This window comes from Procambarus clarkii, chromosome 33 (assembly GCF_040958095.1).
Source record: "Procambarus clarkii isolate CNS0578487 chromosome 33, FALCON_Pclarkii_2.0, whole genome shotgun sequence".
In the NCBI taxonomy this organism is placed as follows: domain Eukaryota; kingdom Metazoa; phylum Arthropoda; class Malacostraca; order Decapoda; family Cambaridae; genus Procambarus; species Procambarus clarkii.
Window position 1 is genome coordinate 12,347,957 of NC_091182.1, and position 16,365 is coordinate 12,364,321.

The window sequence follows — 16,365 nt, forward strand, 5'->3', positions numbered from 1 at the left end:
GGATTTGATGCCTCGGCCTACTGCGCATCCTGGACGTCCACTTCCTGACGCTGACTAACTTGTTTGGGATGCTTACTGCTTATGATGTCCGGCTCGGGAGTACCCGGAGAAGTATAAGTGATCTGTGTGGTTGGTTTCTGTGTTGTGTGTGGTTGTTCCCCAGTGCCTGCATGCACTGGTGGGTGATTGTGTTTGTGCGAGTGGTGTGGGTGTTTGTTCTTGGCTCCTGTGTGGCCTGTTTTGCTGTATTTGCGATTTGTTGTGTGCTTTGCCTTTGTTCGGTGTGGGTGTTTGTGCTGTGGTTGTGTGCGGATGTGGTGTGGTTGTGTGTGTTGCTGTTCCGTGTGTTGGTCCAATGAGTGTGTGTGTGTGTGTTTGTAATTTTATACTTGTCATTGCTTTATTCTTATGTATTTTGTTATGTCCTTGTGAAATTTTTGGATTTACTGTTTATTTGTTGTTGGTCTCCTCATTTGTGTCCGGTTATGCTCCTCTGTGTGCGGAGTCGGACTGCCCGTGATTGTTTTACTTTACTCCTCTTTTCTGTTGTAGGGTGGTTGGTTTTCTATAAGTTTGTTGTAATTTTGTGCATTTTTTCTTGTACGTTTTTGTAATTTTCTTTGTACTTTATTTGTTGTCTGTGTTCTGTCCTATGCTGTGACCTCTTGTATGTATTTGATGTCTGTTTCATGGTGTTTGCTTTGTTTCATGTATAAGCCCATTGGTTTGTTTTTATGTTGCTTTGCATTTATTCCCTGTTTTTGTACCTTGGTTTTTGATATATAAAAAAAATTATTTTCACCAACTAGATCCTTAAGGCATACTAATAGGTTTGTAATGGAAATCACATGAGAACATATGGAAGGTGATTAAAGGCCGTCGGGTTTTCTAATTTCATTATATAAAATACTGACAATAATTAATATAACATCCAATTTGGGTTAAATTGCCTACCCATTGACAATAAATGCACTGGACCTAGCTGTCCCTCATATACAACTAATAACCGCAACTTAAGTCCCTAACCCCGAACCATCACTAAAACACTCCTTACCCGGTTAGTCTCCCATATAATACACATTGCAGACTCGTCTCAACAAGATCATATCGGGTCCCCAGAGTTGGCTGGTTTCTCTCTGTTGCTGCCACAAGCAGGTAAAGTAGAGTACTTGATGACACGGCGTCTTCCACAAGACTGCTGTCTAGCCGGTTATAGCCTTCACCACCACACCAACCATCCCAAGGATGTTATAATCATCTTAAATGTAAATCTTCTCGTTTCCAAGAACATTGAATCACCCTTTGTGACCTCAAGGCTGTAACATTGGCTTGGGTGGGCTAAGGCTGTCTTAATCTCCTAGACCTTACCTCAGTGTGACAACAGTCCGGCTACTCACATGTACTACCAATCCTTTCGACCATCATTTGTTAAGTGTTGTTGTGTTTGATTCACTAGCTAATACTTTACTCATAACTTGTGGATTGCAACAGTACATCCACATAATTCACGTTGTAGCGCCTACAACAGCGGCCGCAGCTTCCACTGGCCATAACCATATCACTGTTACTGTGGTGCCTTCAACAGTTATAACGGGGGGTGGGGGAAATAGCTCTATCTTGTCCATTATTCCACCCCCCAGTTAACTAACGAGGCCGGGGGAAACGGCTCTCTCTAGTCCGTTATCTCGTCCCCAGTTAGCTAACTATTCTAGAGCACTCCCAGAGTTCCTAAGGCAGCCTCTCTCGTTCAACACCTTGTAACCTAGGTGCTAAGACTACAAGGCGCCGCAACTGGATCAGCTACCCGAAACTCTAGAGAGAACTCTAGAATACATTTCACTGCCACAAACGTATAAGAGAAAACGAAAGGAAAGAAATGAATAGTGAAGTAATTAGTGAGGGTTTGGGGTGAGAGGTAGGGAGGGGGGAGGAGCGAGGAGGGTCATTAGTTGAAAGTGAGAGTTCCAAGAGGGGTGGAGGGAGAGGTGTAGATAGGTAGAAGTAGAAGAGTAGATAGAAGAAGTAGAAGAGCTGCCACCATCCATTCATGATCATTATACATACAAGACAAGGAATGGAACTTGTCTGTATCACAATTCTCAAAAGATGTTATCAAGGTCATTGTTAGTATGTCCCATCTTTCATGTACTCGGTAAAATCAGGGTACCAATAATCCCAGAGGCTTTCTCACCTCAACTTAACTCTAGGGGACACAAAGGCAATTTAAATAATAAATTCAATTATATTTCACATACTAAGTATCATAATTTTAGCAATGCTCAAGATCTATATATGTAAAGTGAGTCATCCTCCAAGAATCTGAACACTACAACTGACTGCCCCTGATCATCACACAACACTTGTAAAACACGGCCAAGTCACCTTAATGTTCAACTCACCAAGTGCCTGCCTATAGCTGGATAGAGAGAGGGGGGGGGGGGGAGTCTGCAGCTGTCAGGCAGCTTCACCCCCGTCCGACCGACAGCCTGTCTCGGCTGTTGTCGTCCTGCTCTGCTGCCTGGTCTTCTGTCTTCTCTGTCGTTAATGCTCTCGAATCGATAGTTCTCCGAGTATATATTGGGGAACCTAGTAACTAACTCCGCCCACAAGTAGATAGCCTCCGGCTCTCTACCAAGCCACTCCTTAAACGTCGGCATGTTTGAAGGCTACCAGGCTCCAATTATAAGATTAGTAGAAGTAAGGTGAAATTCGCATGATCTGACCTCGGGTCACTTGGGGTCATTAACTCTTAGAAGTGTGAAACTCAGGTCGACCAAGCCGGTGCCTTCTCAAATTCCTGTCTGTGACTCATGTACTCTATGTATGTACTAAATACAACTAAACCAAACACTTTTACAGTGTTACACAGTGGCCGCAGTTTCCGCTGGTCATAACCATATCCCTCTTACTGTGGTGCCTACAACAGCAGCAGCAGTTTCCACTGGTCATAACCATATCACTATTACTGTGGTGCCTACCACAGTCCTACACATTTAACTCGGTGTACAGAAGCTGCCACACACACCAACCATGAAAAGTGAATGTTGTCACTCACATGATCTTCATGCTAATGCAAGCTTCCCAGTTATTCAATAATGGTATTGTATATCTTTCATAATACTTTTAAGTTATTGTTACTTTATTTAAATACCTCTCTGCTTCTAGCTCGGTGAATATTGTTATCGAGAGGCAGACAATTTCCGCAGTCTTACTACTTTGTCATCAATACTTGATAGTATTGCGTCACACTATTTCTTATTACCTTGATTCCTTGACCGCGGTGAACATGCCTAAATGCTTGTATTTATGAAGCAGAAGGTTTGGCCTAACAGCGTATGTGCCAAGCCACCAACAAATGTCCAGGCTTTTGTTGTGATGCTCAGCTTCTCTAGTTAGTTACCGCTAATGGTCTTCCCCTCATTTAACTGAAGTAGTTAAATGTTCTAACCAGTGTTATTGATTTCTTTGACGTTTTCGCCGTCTTAGCTGGCGAGTGGTGGATAAATTGAGTTATCTCGATGGAGCTTCTCATTTGCATCCTTGCGCCCCCTCCCCGCTCAGCTCGTTGTCGCCGTGTGGGGGCTTCGTGGGCGGCTGCTGGAGTGTGATGCTCCTTCGGACAGTCCTCTGTCCTTTTCTAGCCTTGTGCTCCTGCTGCCGTCCTCTCCAATTCTGCTGGGCACCTTTTCCTTTTCCTTCTGTTTCGCTTTTCTCCCCCCTCTTCTCCTATCTGCTGGCCGTTTCCTGCCGACCTTTTGCTCGTTCTGGTTCTTCCATGGACTTCTTCTATTTTGACGCCCGAGTGCTTGAGGAGGCATACTCATGCACCCGTAGAACTGCAGTACCCGACGTCGAGAGCGAGGGGAACCTTTCATTGTCAATCCCCACTTCGTCACTGAACCCGATCTCGACGGACTGTCGGTTTCTTAAGGTGGCGTTTGTGGGGCGTATACTCACGACGCACCCCTAGGAGGCCCCGACAAGATCGGCGATAGCTTCTTGTTGGGTGTCCTGCCTCTAATTGTGGCTCCATGGTGGGTGTGGGGGCACATTCGTGAGTGAATTCGTAATTTCGTCAAGATGATAACCCCTGTTTCGGCTGCTTCTGGCTTACCTTTTCAGGCTCGTGGGGTGGGCGACCAAGCCCCCGAGTCGGTCCGTATTGGAAGACCGGGCTCTGTAGCCTCCGCTGCATTGGGTCCCGACCTTGCTCCTCCTTTGGCCTCTCTGACTCCTTCCCCTGGCTCCCCTCCCTCCTCTGTGGTTGGGTCGAGCCCCAAGCCCCCAGTGGTGATTACCTCGTCCCCTGGCGCGGCTCCTTCTCTAGTTGTAACTACTGCGCCTTTTAACCCCTCTCTCTCTGGGGGTTCTCACCGCCGTTCTCGTCACGGCCGCCCTCGCTCGATTCCTTCCAGTTCTGCTACCTATCAAGCCTTGTTTGGTCCCGCTTCGTGGGCCAAATATTTTGATCTCCTCCCTCTTGATTCTGCGCCTCCTGACGATTTCTCCCTTCATCGACATCTCATTGATTCCGTGGATGCCTCCATTACTTTTAACCCCACTCGTCTCGGTACGCGTGTCGTTGCTGCTCCTTCTCAGGATGCAGCTTCCCGCTTGGCTGCCTTATCCTGCCTTGGCGAGACCCCCGTTCGGGTCTCGAAGAACGCTCAATTGAATGCCAGTGTTGGCACTATTTTGCTCCCGCCCCATGTTGCAACCGGTGTTCGGGACCTGCGCGACTGCCACGACGATATTCGCCATATCCTCGCTGCCCAGGGCCATTCTATTCTCCAGGTGGACACGTTTACTCGTCCCCCTCGTGGTAGTCGCCGTCAACCCCTCCGGGTTGTGAAGATTACCTTTGATGGTAGGACCCTTCCACCCTCTGTCATTCTTGCTGGTGCCAGGTGCTCTGTCCAGGAGTACATTCCTTCTCCTCGGCTCTGCAACAAGTGCTGGAGGTTTGGGCATGGTGCCCTCCGCTGCTCCGGGACTGTATCTCTCTGTCCTTTGTGTGGTAGGCGAAGGTCACTCTAAGTCGGAGTGCACTTCTCCCCAGGCTCGTTGCCTCAACTGCGGTGAGGCCCATCCTACCTTCTCCCGTGCGTGTGTCCATTACAAGCTTGAGGCGGCCGTCCTCAACCTGAAGCACCGGGAGCGTTTATCTTTTCCTGAGGCGAGGCGCCAGGTTCGCCGGCTCCCGCCTTATGCTAATATCTCTTATGCTCGCGTGTTGCGCTCTTCCTCTCCACGTCCTTCCCGCCTTCCTCAGACTCATAACCGTTTCCGGGCCTTGGACCCTGATGCGCCCACTGCCCCCTCCTCCGTTCCTTTGGGTTCTCTCCCGAAGGATCCTCCTCCTGGTCCTCTGTCTGGGGTTCCCCTTCCTTCTACCCGGTCTGTCGTGTCTTCTGTGTCTTCTTCCTCGTCCCCCTCCGATCCTCCTTCCCATCCTCTTCCTCCATCTCTTGGCTCTCCCCACCGCCTGTCGGTGCGGGCGGATGTCCATCGCTCTCCTAACGGTCGTCGTGTGTGCTCTCGTTCGGCTTCTCCTGTTGAGACACTGGAATCCGTTGCCCGGTACGTAGTTGCTGGGACACCGGTCTCTTTAAGTCAGAAGCGTAAGCCTGGCTCCTCTCCTTCCTCTTCCCCGGCGGGTAAGAAGGCTTCGCTTTCTTCCTCAGCTCCTCCTTCTGGCTCTGTTGCTCCTTCCCCTCCCGTTTCAGTGCTTGCGCCCCCTGTTCCTGCTATGGAGGTTTCTTTGGCCCCTGCTTCCCTTTCGGTTGCTGCTCTTGCTGGGGTGCGCTCCCCTCTTTCTACTCCCCCTCCTCCTGCTGCTGTCCTTGACGGCTCCTCTCCGTTGTCTCCTCCTCTTCCTCCTCCTCCTCCAGACCCTGCCCGCCCACCTCTGCTCTGTTCTCCCGTTTCCTTCCCTCCGTCTTTGCTCAGTTTACCCATGCCCCCTAACCCTGACTTTGCTGACCCTGATCCCGACCCTGATGTTCTTTAACGTGCTCTGTTGCTCTTTCGCCTTTGTTTCTTCCTTGTTCTCTGTTTTTGTCCTTTCTCTTCTCGTCGTTGTCCATTCTTCAATGGAACGTTCGAGGTTATTACGCCAATTTCCTCGAACTCCAACTTCTGATTTCGCGGTTTTCGCCCCTTTGTGTCTGTCTCCAGGAGCCAATGCTTGGTGCTCGTCCTGGTCGTTTTCGTGGCTATTCCTTTCTCTCCCCCCCCCCCAGCCATTGCTGGGGCTTCTAATTCTTCTGCTCTTTTGATTCGGGCTGATGTTCCCTTTGTTCCTTTACTTTTTCCTTCGCCTCTCCATTGTTCTGCTGCTCGTATCTTTGTGGGGAAATGGTACACAGTTTGTTCCATTTATCTCCCCCCGAGTGTCCCACTCTCTCTCCCTGATTTGAAACACCTCCTGGACTCCTTGCCGGAGCCTGTGCTCCTGCTGGGTGACTTCAATTGTCGTCATTCTCTTTGGGGTGACGCTCTGACGAATACCCGGGGTCGCCTCCTTGAGCCGTTTCTCCTCTCTTCTTCCCTGTCTCTTCTGAATTCTGGTGAGCCCACTCATTTGGACTCTCGGACTCGCACCCTTTCTAGTCTTGATCTTTCTCTCTGCTCTTCTTCTCTTTACTTAGATTTCACGTGGCAGGTTCTTGATGACCTCCATGGAAGTGATCATTTCCCCATCCTTGTTTCCTTTTTCTCTTTTCGCCCTTCCCTCTCTTTCCCTAGGTGGCAGTTTGCTAAGGCAGACTGGACCCTATTTACCCTCAGTGCTGCTCTCCCTGACCTCTCCCTTCTGCCTCTCTCTCGCGCTCTCCTCCTTTTTCATGACACTGTCTTCAACGCTGCCCTCCGCTCTATTCCTCGCTCTTCCTCTCGGGGTCCACGGAAGTGCGTTCCCTGGTGGAATGCGGACTGTGCTCGGGCTGTCCGCTGTAAGCGTGCGGCCTGGAAGAGGCACCGCCGTAGGCAGACGTCCGATTCTTTTCTTTTCTTTCGGAAAGCGAGTGCGGTGGCCCGTAGGGCCATCCGTACGGCTAAACGTGAATGTTGGGCATCTTATGTCTCGACAATTACGTCCGAGACCCCTCTGGCCCAGATCTGGAAGCGTATCCGCAAGATAGCGGGTAAGTTCATTCCCGATGTTTCACCGGTCCTTCACCTCCATGATACTCTTGTGGCGGACCCGTTGCAGGTCGCTTCCGAACTGGGTTCCCACTTTTCTTCTGTTAGCTCTGGTCTTCATCTTCCCCAATCTTTCCTTCTTCGTAAACCTGTCCTTGAGTCTCGTCCTTTAGATTTCTGCACTCATCTTCAGCTTCCCTATAATGATCCCTTCTCTCTCTCTGAACTTCGTTCTGCCCTGGCCCTCTGCGGTTCTACGGCGGCGGGCTCCGATGGTATTCATTATGAGATGCTTCGCCATCTCCCTCCGAGCACGTCTCAGTATTTACTGAGTCTGTATAATCGGATCTGGGAGTCGTCGTCAGTCCCTGAGGACTGGCTCGATGCCGTTGTCCTCCCTGTTCGCAAACCGGGGTCTCTGGGTACTTCCCCTAAGGACTTTCGCCCTATTGCTCTCACAAGTTGTGTCTGCAAACTCTTTGAACGTATGGTTAACGTTCGTCTGATGTGGTTCCTGGAACACCATCACCTCCTCTCCCCTTCTCAATTTGGTTTCCGCAAGTGCCGCAGCACGACAGATGTCCTGGTGAACTTGGAGGTCTATATACGTACTGCTTTTGCTGCGAAGACCTCCGTTGTTGCCGTCCTTTTTGACCTAGAAAAGGCTTACGACACCACTTGGCGTTATCATATCCTATCTCAACTTCATTCTTTTGGCCTTCGTGGTCATCTCCCTCTCTTTCTCCGCAGCTTCCTCTCTCGTCGTTCCTTTCGGGTGCGCCTTGGTACCGCTCTCTCTCCCTCTTTTCAGCAATACGAAGGTGTGTCCCAGGGTAGTGTTCTGAGCACTACTCTTTTTCTGGTTGCCCTCAATGGTCTTCTTTCCTCTCTTCCTTCTGGTGTCTTCTCCGCTCTCTATGTCGATGATCTTACCCTTTGCTGTCAGGGTGATGATTCGCCTCTCCTTCAACGCCGGCTTCAACTTGCGATTGATGCCGTGTCGTCTTGGGCCACAGGTCATGGCTTCAAGTTCTCTTCTTCTAAGACTTGTGCCATGACTTTTACGCGGAAACGGGTTGTTCTTCGTCCCTCTTTGTCACTTTATGGTCATCCCCTTGAATACAAAGATTCCGCGAAGCTTTTGGGGTTATTCCTTGACACTCGTTTGTCTTGGTCTCCCCATATCTCTTACCTCCGTGTTGAGTGCTCTAAGTCCCTTACCCTCCTTCGGGTCTTGTCCCATACTTCTTGGGGGGCAGATAGGCGCACTCTCCTTGCTTTACATTCCTCTCTCGTCCTGTCTAAGCTCGATTATGGTTGCCCTGCTTACTCGTCTGCTTCTCCTTCTACTCTTCGCCGTCTTGATGCTTTGCACCATACTGGGTTGCGCCTCAGTTCTGGTGCCTTTCGTTCGACTCCCGTCCTTAGCTTGTATGTTGACACTGGCTTCCTGTCTCTCCAGGACCGCCGTGATCGCTACTGTCTTCGCTATCTTGCGCGGTCCTTGCAACATCCTTCCTCTCGTCTCTGTCGTGCTTTAACTTTTACCCCTCCTGCGGTTCCTGTTCCTCTTCACCACCTCCCTCTTTCTGTCCGGTTATCTCGCCTGCAGGATTCTCTTTCCGTTCGTATTTCTGATGTTTCTCCTCGTGTTGTTCCTTCTTTGCCCCCGTGGAGGGTCCCTCTTCCGCGGTTTTGTACATCCTTGACTCGTATCACTAAAGCTTTTACCCCTCCTACAGTTCTAAAACGCCTTTTCCTCGAGCACTTTTCTTCTCACTCCCGCTCCGTTTCTGTCTTCACCGATGGGTCTAAGTCAGCGGACGGTGTTGGCTACTCTGTTGTTTTTCCTGATCGCACTTATATGTGTCGCTTGCCTCCGGAGACTAGCATCTTTACAGCGGAACTTTATGCTATTCTCTATGCTCTTCGTCTCCTGCTTTCTCGTTGTCAGTCTTCCTTTGTGGTTGTTGTTGACTCTCGTAGTGCCCTCATGGCTCTCGGGTGCTTTAATCCAGTTCATCCGGTAGTTGTCGAGATCCAGCATTGGCCGTTTCTCGTTCACAGTAAATTTAAGTCGGTTGAGTTTTGTTGGGTTCCCAGCCATATTGGCGTGTCTTTAAATGAGCGTGCGGATGCTGCCGCTAAGGAAGCTGTCCGCTCTTGTCCCATCTCTCGTAAAGGCATTCCATATTCCGACTTTTACCCGGTTATCCATTCCTCAGTCCTTACCCGTTGGCAGGCTTCTTGGTTGTCTGTTACTGGTAACAAGCTACGTACTCTTAAATGTTGTGTTTCCTCGTGGCCGTCCTCCTTCCACCGTAACCGGCGGTGGGAAACAGCTCTAGCGAGGTTGCGTATTGGCCATACTCGCTTAACCCATGGTCACTTGATGGAGCGCCGCCCTGCTCCTTATTGTCCTAGTTGCATTGTCCCTCTTACGGTCGTGCATGTCCTTCTTGAATGTCCTGACTTCCAGGACGAGCGTGTGTCTTGCTTTCCGACCGCCCCTCGCGGTCACCTGTCCCTCGATAGAATTCTTGGTGACTCGGATACTTTTGATATCGTTCGCCTTATGCGTTTTTGTTCTCGTATTGGCATCCTTGGTGATATTTAGCGCCCTCTGATTATTTTGCGTATTTGATGGTGCTACATAGCCTTCCCGGTTTGGTGCCTTCTTTTGATAATTACTTACTTACTTGCATCCTTGCGGAGATGCCTTCCCCTCCATTATGGTTTCACCTGCTTCATTAGCCTGTCAATCTCTGCCCTAATCTTCAGGCAGTGCACACATTGCCATTGTGTGTGTGCCATTATTCAAAGAATAATTACTAGCCAGACAATAATACATGACAGAATTTGACAAGAGCGTATTTGCATAATCCAGAGCTTTTATTTATATTACAAATTTAGTACTGTGCCTGGATGTACCTGGATGGGAGTACTTTCCATGTGTGTGTTATTTGATTCCTCACTCGTCTCCTTTCTAGGAATTTTCTTTTAGGGAGCTATGAGACGATCCCAATTATTTAGATGCATTATAGTGTGTGTGTGTGTGCCATATATATTCTTTGTATTCCCTCTATTTCATTAATCTCATCAGCTCTGAAGGGGAAAGCGAGTATAGAGCAGTACTCAAGACAGAACAGAAGTGATTTGAATAGTACAACAATTGTGATTGGATGCAGACGAAGAGTCACAATGACGTGGCTGAAGATAAGAAGACTAAACCACAAACCAGAAAATGAGATGATGACAAAGCTTCGGTCCGTCCTGGACCATTATCAAGACAATCAACACAGTCTTCACTGTGATAGGATGAATTATGAGAACATTCAAATTCATAGGTCCAATCATTTTTCCTGCTTATTTGCTTAGTAAAATTGAATATCCACTATCCTACTTCACCTGATATTCCCATTAACCTCATTTTGTGTACTACACACTCCATGATCACAATTATGAAATGATTTTGTGAAGTCCATGAATACCACACCTGAATAATGCTTTACTTCCAATACCTCAGTGATTTTGCTGTAGTGGTTAAGTAGCTGCAAGAGGCATGATAATCTCGCTCTAAATCCATGCTGACCTGTGTTGTGGAGGTCACTGGTCTCCATGAAACAGAGGACCTGACTCCTGATCACTCTCTCAACTACTTTTTTATGTAGGACGTTAGTGCAACTGGTCCATAATTCTTGGCCAATGCTTTGCTCCCTCCCTTGTAAAGAATAGATATACCACATTCGCTTAAATCAATAGTATATCTCCTGTGTCAAAGCTCTTTCTCCACACATTGCTGCTGGCACTTATCATTTATAAATACTGAATTACACAAGTTTAGACCCGGGCTTAGTGCATGGGCATCATATTAATTTCTCCTTCAAAATCTGCAAAATTCGTGTTGATACCGGTTATATTTATAAGTTTGGATATCATGCATAAAGAAACTTTTCGGATCATCTAGTTTCATGGGGTTTAATGGGGTACTAAATAGGTCCTCCAACTGCTGTTTTAGGATTTACCTAATTTCTTTGTCATCCTGTGTATGGCCATTCACTTGTAAGAATAGGTCCAATACTGACAGTGATTTTTGCTTTTGATATTTTATTTTTTTTTGCATGTGTAAAGAAATATTTTAGTTTTTTCTATCATGTATGACTGTTCTAGTGCATTCCATCAATCATATATGTGACTGCTTCAGTCTCTACCAGATTTCTTCAAACATCGTGTTTAAATTATTTCTTCGTTTTAGGGATAGTTGTGTCTTAAGCATTTATTTTTTTCACTTTGTATTGATGAATGCATTAGCTTTCTACATTAGTCCTCTTTTTGGCCTTTAACAAAGGAACACATTTCAGGCACTTTATATACTTCGGAACTCTGTTGTTCTATTTCTTTTGTGGGATTTTTACTACTAACAATCATTCAGTGGGGAAACAGTTTAAGTTCATTTCGAATAACGAGTGTCCCACTCGGCGAAAATTCGTCTCGATTCACGAGCTTACACTTGATTAACGAGAAAAGCACATGGTTCTTCCTAGAGTTCCTGTTGGTTCTCGCAAAAACACCTCCGACAATGCAAATAACTCTCATTTTTTTATGATGCTGGGATGTAAAAGGGTGACTGCTGTAATGTTGCAAAGCATTGATTTTGGTTTTTAGGCAAAATTAGAAAATAATAAACATTTGAAAAAAGAATGTCCAAAAGGTTCGTTCAGTGTGTCAGGAATGCTGCTCCATTTTGTATAAAAAAAAAATAAAAACGAAAAATAAAAAATAAATTTGGAAAAAAGAAAAATGTCATAAAGGTTTGTTCAGTATGTGCCAGGGTAGGTTGTTACATTATTAATAAACAAATGAAAAATACAAACCAAATTGAACAAATATGAAAAATAGAAAGTCATATGGAGCATCCTACCTGACAAACACTGAACGAACCTTTTACATTTTTCCTTTTTTTCAATTGTTTTTATTTATACAAAATGGAGCAGCCTACCAGACATACACTGAACAAACTTTTTTCTATAAAAAGGAAAAACAAAAAAAAATGAAAAAAAACCATAAAGGTTTGTTCAGTGTGTGTCAGGTAGGCTGCTCCATTATTTAAAAAATCGAATATCATATTGATGTTTTCCGGCAATAGAACGGATTAATTTTATTTCCATTATTTTACATGTGGAAATTTGTTTTGAAAGACTAGCGTTTCACATGTCGAGTTCGGTGCCAGTAAGGATTAAATTCATTAATCGAGGTTCCACTGTATTAGTTTGCACTTCAATGAGCTTGTGATCTGATTATGTGGAATCTGAGATTGTAATGTCCCTGATTATATCTTCTTTGTTTGTGGAGTTCAGATCTAAATATTTTCGTTCCTAGTTGACTCTTATCTGCAGGTTTAGTGAAATTTCGTCACAATCTAAGTAGTTTTCTAATCTGTGGTTTATGTCCGGATAGATTTCCTGATATTAAAATCTTGTTTATTCTTTGTATAATATTCTCCATATTAGTGGTGCTGGTTGAAGTCACCTAGGAAGACAATATCAGGTTTTAGGTTTACCAGATTATCAAGGCCTTTGCATCTGGCAGTTTGTGTATTCGAATAATAACTAAGTATTTATATTTTTACTCCCAGGTAGTTAACTACCACCTCATTTGTAGAGTTAAGATACTCAGAGCATAAGGTCTTCTCTTATAAACAAACCTATTCCTCCATGTGACCTATTTACCCTATCATGTCTATATAGATTATATTCTGGTATGCCGATCTCGCTGTCCAAGGGTTACCTGCATGGATTTCTTTTCCAAATACTGCACATGACTCGGCGAGGAGTCCATTTATGAATGGTATTTTGTGTTTTGCTCCTGTTTTCTGTCCTTGAATCTTGGCAAAGATGAATGAGGCTGCTCTATTTAGGGTAATTTGATGAAGATTTTTCTGGCACGTCCTTTATGCATGGGCGTGTCGGTTTTGTTCTGACTATTACTGGTTGTTGCCTGTTGTAATAGTACAGTTGTATGGAGTAATTGTATGTGTGATTCTGGTATGCAGATGGGTCTTTCAGCCAGTTCCATACACACACATCCTGCTCCACCTTTTGAAACCTCTTTCGTCTGGTTATAAAAAAATATACATGCCTTTCCTGCGAAGCCAAATTGTTTGTCACTCTTTATATAGCGTTCTGTGCCTTTCACATGAAAGAATGGGCAGCTTAGGTCATGGTATTTTCTTATCTTGAGTGAGGTTTCACACATATCAAGATGGAAAAAATATACATGTTGATCCAAAGTGACAATTTCCTTTCCTAAGTATATTTAGACATTTTTTGGGATGATGGTAGCTGCATTCTAATTCTTTTATGGATATTTTAAAGTTGTATGTACTAGTTATTTTTTTCAAAACATACTTAAAAGGGCCAATATGTTGCAGGAGCGTGAGGGAGCTGCAGGAGCGTGAGGGAGCAATTGCATCGTAGAAGGGAGAAATGTGACTAAGATTGTCCCTTCCATCGGTGAGATGGATGACAGATGATTGATCGATGAGCGAGTGATAATCTCGCTGCCCGGGCGTGATTTCAGGTTAACCCGTCCCCCTCTTGAGTGATTCTGGAGTAAACCGAGCACTCCATCGCTGAGATGGATGAAAGATGGATGAGCGTGATTAATCACATGCTAAGAGTGTGTGAGGCGGGAATTGATTTTCAGGTTGCCCTGCCCCCTCTCGAAGCGTGAACCTGTTCCCTAAAGACTCGCCTCCGTCCTCGGAGCTGGATGATGGATGGTTGGATGAGGGGGGGGGGGATGCCCATGGTGGATGCACGTAAGAGACGCATGGGGTGGGAGGGAAGGGACCCAACCACGCGTGGCCTCAGCCTCCCTCAACTGTATTATTATGCTCCCCATACATGCCCTGTGGTGAGTGTCATATTTGTGTAAATAGTGATCTCTCTTTCATTAGTTAGTCATAATGACTTGACACTTACTCCTGAGAGTTCCTTTTCTTTCCAGTATAGGGAACGTAGATGTGTTATGGTACAGATTAGATGGTGTTTTTCGCCTATTGTCACAGGTTACACAGTCAGTGATAAGTGACACAGGCCCTCATCTCTGCAGCAGTTGAAATCAAGCAACGTGTTAGCAGTGGGCTGACAATCATTCTGTCATCAGCTGATACTGCGAGCCCCGACCCCCCGACTCCCCGACTCCCCGACCCCCCGACCCCAAGAAACCAAACCACATGTCACAGCGCTACCGACCACAGTCGACCTCTGCCCCCGCCCCGTCAGGCCTCCCCAAGGCCTTCCATACATTTGCATCACATGTCTCTACATTTGCAGAACTCATCAACCTCATGCTAGTTGAGGAATTCTTGAGACGTGTTCCCCCTTCCGTCCGTTTATATCTAGCAGATAAAGAAGAAACCGACTACATCAAATGTGCGAAGTCGGTTGACACCTACAGCCTCGTCCACCGGCTGACACCAGAACCACCTTCCAGTAAGAAGTCTTGGTACAGTTACGATAAAGTGAGTACAGATCAAGCGAGCTCACAATTGTATTGTAAGTATTGCAAACTCTATGGACATACCATAGACAGATGTGTGAAGGCTCAATACAAGAGCAATGAATCTACTAAACCCAAACAGACTCCTCCTAAGTCCGGTAAGCCTGTAATGAATGTTGGTGTTAATGTTAATGATCTTTCTCTCTTCAGTAAACACCTGTATCCCGGAACTTTCTCTACCAACGGTACAGATTCGAGGGAAGTTTCAAATTGAAGATTTTGAGGGACACAGCGGCTCTTCAAATCCATTACCATAAAGTCGGCTGTGCCTAACGTCGCCTACACCGGGAAAACCGTCCTTATCACTGACCTCACTGCTACCACTCCATATCCACTCGCCAGAGTCCACCTGGATTGTCCCTTCGTGACCGGTGAAGTTAAGTCGCCATCAGGGAAAGCTTTTTCCCATGCCTGGAGTGCAACTTCTCCTTGGCAACGACTTGGCAGAAGATCTGCAACCGCCCAACATGATCATCACGGACAAAACCCAGGTGTGTACTTCTGTAATGGATAATCCCATCTTTGAATATGTTCCAGCAGAGGTTCAAGAGAGTGATAGTTTCTCCTCCGGTTTTGGTGACCACCCGTGCACAAGCTGCACGACCGCAACCAGCCGACTCTACTGCTACCGCTGTCCCTCAAGACCCTCAGAATCTACCTCCAAATCTTACCAAGTTGGAGTTCCGTAAGTTACAGAGGGAAGATCAAGCATTAACACCATTATTCTTTCAGGCTGAGACTCAACCTGACAGTATCCCTGGGTTCTTCCTAGAGAATGAATTGCTCTACCGCAGATACAGACCCAGCAAGCTAAAGGAGATGATGATTGGGCCAATGTCGAACAACTAGTGATTCCCACCAGCATACGGCCCAGATATTCTACACCTGGCCCACGGAGCTCTTTCTCACTATGGCTTCAACAAAACCTACCACGGAATCAGACAAGACTACTACTGGCCAGGTATGGTAAAAGACGTAAAGAAATACGTAAGAGTGTCATATATGTCAGATGGCAGGTAAACCTAACATCTCTATTCCCCAGGCTCCTCTGAAACCCATCCAGGTGCCTGCGGAACCTTTCCACAGACTCATCATAGACTGTGTTGGTCATTTACCCCGGACCAGTTCTGGCAACGCATATATAATAACTATCATGTGTCCTACCACCAGGATTCCCATAGCAGTTCCAGTAAAGAACATTACGGCTGCTACAGTGGTGAAACACCTATTGAAGATCTTCACTCAGTATGGATTTCCAAGAGGTTCAAAGTGACTGTGGCACCAACTTCACCAGTGATCTCTTCAAGAAGACTCTGGAGGAGTTCAACATCACACAGGTACTGTCCAGCCTCGATCATCCTGCTTCACAGGGTTCTCTTGAATGTAGTCATCAGACTATTAAAGCACTCCTAAAGAAATTCTGCAATGAGACTTTGAAGGACTGGGATAGACAACTTGATCTCATTATGTGCATTTTTCGAAGTCTCCCCAATGAGTCACTAGGAGTATCTCCTTATGAGATGCTCTACGGACGTAAGTGCCGTACTCCTCTCAAAGCTTTCAAGGACTCTCTACGTAATGCCGCCTTCAGTGACCATCAGAATGTGCCTCGGTTTCTTCAAAACCTAAAACACATTCTAGAGAGAGTCCGTAAATTTG

At 46.3% G+C, this 16,365-nt stretch overlaps 1 long non-coding RNA gene across 1 annotated transcript in view; it reads left to right on the forward strand.

The window, feature by feature from the left end:
- The window catches only part of LOC138370856 (uncharacterized), a 64,906-nt gene extending 50,430 nt beyond the window's left edge, over nt 1-14,476 (forward strand). The window contains exon 3 of the long non-coding RNA XR_011230230.1: nt 13,574-14,476. This is a non-coding gene — a long non-coding RNA (uncharacterized lncRNA). The remainder of the gene's footprint in view (nt 1-13,573) is intronic.
- The last annotated feature ends 1,889 nt before the right edge of the window (nt 14,477-16,365 follow it).